The sequence below is a fragment of the Botryllus schlosseri genome, chromosome 6 (assembly GCF_051294905.1).
Source record: "Botryllus schlosseri isolate E-star chromosome 6, Bs_hap1, whole genome shotgun sequence".
Taxonomy (NCBI): Eukaryota; Metazoa; Chordata; class Ascidiacea; order Stolidobranchia; family Styelidae; genus Botryllus; species Botryllus schlosseri.
The window spans coordinates 14,788,893-14,793,658 of record NC_137241.1 but is presented as its reverse complement, the minus strand read 5'-3'; positions in this window follow the sequence as shown (position 1 = coordinate 14,793,658).

The window sequence follows — 4,766 nt, the reverse complement described above, 5'->3', positions numbered from 1 at the left end:
CGGTTTTGCGGGCTTGTATGAAATAGAGAGGTGAGGGCAGCCAGAGGTGGCCAGTAACGAACTACCTCTAATTTTTATGGAGTACTCACGTAGGTTTTGCATGTTTTGCGTACACTTGCCATATACTTACTCACTTGATTGTGTTTTTTAACTACTTCCTCTTTTACTTTACACGTTAGTAGGCAGAACTACAACCTTATTCGACTTGAAGCAAAACGTAATTTCGGGACCGATTCCCAGCACGTTTATCGGTGAAATTTTCAAGAGAACATAGTGAAATACGGCCTCTTTATCACGGTATCTTAATTTAATATCTAAAATAGCACCGATTTTAGTGGCATTGATTGTCTGCGTTAGTGATGAGTATGCACCATGTACCTAAGAAAGCAGCTTCATTCGATCGACTGAATCTAGTATTTGAAACTGTTTGAGTCTTTATTTTCTCTATAGATACTTTCATTTGAAATATTTCTGGCATGTCGTAGAAGTCACTACTTATAATTGTACAGTAGGGTTGTTCAAAATTAACTTTTTTTCCAAATTTCACTCGCTTAATTGTAAAATAGTCAGGTTGCCTAATAAAACGCTACACACCAAATTTGGGTCACTTCCGACCAGTAAAGACCGTGCAATCTTAAATTGAAATTTCGACCGTTTTTGAATTTATAGTATTTACGGTGAAAAATTTCGACACTTCGATGTGACCAAATATCGTGTTCCAGGCATGCCTGACGGAAAAGTGATGCTTTATACACCCGTTTACATCTTGATAAATTCCTGTGCTCGAGTTTGGATGATGAAATTGCTAATATATGAAAAATGAATATGACACTGACAAGCTGAAACTACATTGAAAGAGTCCCATGAAAACGATAGTGATATACATCGCATATGAATACTTTCAGCACTGAAAATGAATTGCCAAGCAGGTAAAATACAGTAAAATATATTTCCCAGACTAGAGACGATATCTTTTGTCGCACCAGTGTGAATTTCACGTAATCAGAGCAAATGAGCTTGTGGATAACAGCACTCCGCAATAAAGCGCATTGTCGCATTACTAGGCCACGTGAGGACAATTGTATGGAAAGACAATGATCAATAATCTGGAGTTATATTTTCATCCGATCAAGGCACACACAACGCGATAATGCACCATGCGATGTAATGAACACATAGGAGGATGCGGAACGACGCGCAGTTGGGGTCTCTTAAACTGACGCCCACCTCGGCCTAGTGCCCAATGTCACAGTTCATTTTCAATGTTGATCTTTATGCCGTGACTCGTTTTAGCTCTTCCCATTCCTTGCGAGTGTGTTCTTCCATCGGGTCTTTTTTCACCACCAAATCTCGAGGATGATATGAAGTGCGGTTCAGAAGAATTATTGATATGAGGAAGATATGCCATCATTATTATCAACCAACTGGTAACATGACATACCTCATGCATCCCACTGTTGGTTGGTGCGAGTTCTGTATGGTACATATAAATGGCCTATGAGGATGCAGATCCGCTAAAATTCAAAAATAATGCCTCAGCATTCGTAATTCGCCTTGTGGAGGTATAGAGGAGTCGTAATAAGCAAATATCATAACGGCTTTGCGAAGAAAACAACCAAAACGTCGTCAAATCTACATCGGCACGTCAAAAGATACTTTCGGATATCGATATTAACCTGGGAAATATATTTTGTTATATTTTACCTGTGCGTCAGTTCATTTTCTCTTCATGGTGCCCAATTTCAGCCTCGAAAATATTCTATTTGGTAATATATATCACCATCGTTTTAACGAGACTACTTCAATTTCGTTGACTCATTTCCAACAAATCAGTGTCAAATTAATTTTTCATTAATTGCAATTTCATTATCTCAACCTCTATCACAAGCCCTGTATAAAGATGCAAACCCGTGAAAAAAGCATCACTTTCCCTTCATGCATGCCTGGAACACGATATTTGGTCATATCGTAGTGTCGAAATTTTTCACCGTAAACACTATAAATTCAAAACCGGTCGAAATTTCAATTTAAGATTGCACGGGTCTTTACTGATCGGAATTGACCCAAATTTGGTGTGTGGCCTTTTTGTAGACAACCTGAAAATTTTATCACAAGCCAGTGGAATTTGGAAAAAAAGTTATTGTACAGTAATTGATTTTACATTTTCTGCACTTTTACTCGAGTACAAACTATGACTATACTTACCCGCTTCTGCAGACAACCAAGTGTGAGCTACGAAGTTCATGAAACAAGATTCCATTCAAAAAACTTATTGATTCCGTAAGATTGTCGTCACCGAAATTTCTCCTTGGTATACTACTTTTTATTGTGCGCTGTTAGTTCATCCAAGGTTTGCAACCTTTTTCCAGTCTCAAACTTTTCTCGGGGAGTTTTCAAGATCTTCGCATCCCGAATCATTGAAATTGGTGATTGATTTTACAAAACCAAACACTGGTGAACAATGTGTGCTCTCAGCATGCGAAATATTAGTATGAATTTAATCAGGACGTCTATAACAATTTTGATACTTTTACCTACTATACGACAGTAACTGATGATGAGTCAGTTGGAAAATGTTACTGTGATATCGTTGTTTTAATCATAGTGTCTTACAGTGGTGTGGACAGAAGAAAATCACACGTCTTGCTATTGGGATAAGTCATGCCCTCCATTTGAATAAAGACAATTAATAGCACTATTTAGCCTACGCTGACATGTTAACCATTTGTAATCGGCCGGCCTACTGACCAAAATTTTACTGCATCCACAAAAAAAAAACGATAAAATGTCATCCATGTGGCTTAAATCGACGCCCAATATATTGCCGTAAACATGAAGTAGCCGCCTAGCGGTCTGAGATACTCTCACGGCTCAGACGCCAGAGAGAATAGCGTGATGCGATAAAATGTTCTCGATTTCTTGAAAATCAGACACAATTTTGTTCTTCGATATCTCCTGACGTCATACGTAGGTAAAAGGTATATGACCGCCGCCGATGAGTTACGATTACGTAATCTCGTATTCTCGCTGAAAGCAATGCGTCGCGTCCAGTTCGACATAGTAACTGTCTTGGCAATTTTGCCTAACGTATACATCTCCTTGCTATTGAAGTGTTATTAACCCCAGTTGATTGTTATGTGTAACTTGCAACTGCTTAAGCGATCCGTAAGTATACACACATTGCCTTATTCAACACTGCCCACTGCCCAGTGCTCAACTGCCCATATACGCTCGAGAAGTCGTTTCTCGTGATACATTATTGCTTTATTTCACATCAATTTGAACTATATTCTACACAGGTTGTAACCAAGTCACAAAGCTCCGAGTCACAAGTCAATCCCACTTTTATAGTTTTGACTGGAGTCAAGTCGAGTCATTTTCAATTCACCACCGAGTCAAGTCCGACTCCAAGTCATCGAGCAGGGGTTCGAGTCCGAGTCATGGTATTATGACTCGAGTCCGAGTCCAAGTCATTGTGTTGACTGCTCAGATTCCAGTTAAAGTCTTGTTAAACCCACTTTTATAACTCTATTTGGTGATATCGAATGGTTCGCATTAATAATATGCTACTTATCCTCACTTTTGGCATTTTCTGGTCGCATTTTCAAGTACCAGTACCAATAGACGAAATCCCAATTGGGTGGTTACTTTACTGTTCTTCGAAATTAAAATGAAATGTCGGTGTTGGCCGTCTGAGTCTCGAGTCATATGACTTGGTTCGAGTCATGCGCAATGACTCGAGTCCAAGTCGAGTCAATACACAAGTTGACTCGAGTCGAGTCATTTCCGTATTTTGAGAAAATGACTCGAGTCAAGTCGAGTCATCATAAAATCGTGACTCGAGTCTGACTCGAGTCGAGTCATGACTCGAGTCATTACAACCCTGATTCTACACGGCTAATGTTCCATGTATGATCAACAGTATTCATAGAAGCCAACAGTAACTTCGTGTGCGATCTAAAACAGATATATAACTGCCTCTATATGATGTTGTTATTACAGGCTCGGGTGCCAAAATAGCCTAACTCGGACGCTTATTTGTGCAGTGTTAGGGCTGTTGTCGGCATGCTTATACAAAACTAAGCTCCATGCAGTGTTGGGATCAAGTCACTACCTTCGAGTCACGAGTCATTTCGAGTCATTGCACATTTTGACTCGAGTCAAGTCAAGTCACTCGATTTTTGGAGGTGACTCGAGTCAAGTCGAGTCAAGTCAAGTCAAGTCAAGTCAAGTTGCCTTTTCGAAGTATGAGGCATGATTACGTCATTGCACTTTGCTAGCTGTCTAAAGCACAGATTGAGGGGCCATTAATTTTGAACCGATGAACGAATATAGAGTTAAATATATACACGCAAGAAGGCGCTGTATCGCTCACGCACACGTTCAGGTACACGCTCACGTACACGTTTGGTCAAGGTGAGAACAGAAATAGAGATTTTGCTAATCAAATTACTTTACTATACTAGTTTACGACAACTTAATCCGGGGAAACTTCGATCACTTCGTTTGCGGTCATTTATTCGTGAGAGAACAATGGAAGCTTAGTAAAAGTCATAATCATTGAATGCTTTCACGGGTTACACCAGCGTTTCGCAAACAATAACAATCGGAACATATACATTATACATATGCAAGATTCAGTGATTTTTATCGACACTGATTACTTGATGACTTAAAATTGACTCGTGAATATTTCTTCGAGTCACGAGTCAATCCACATTTCTGATATGCCGAGTCAAGTCAAGTCAAGTCATTTCAACAAAGTG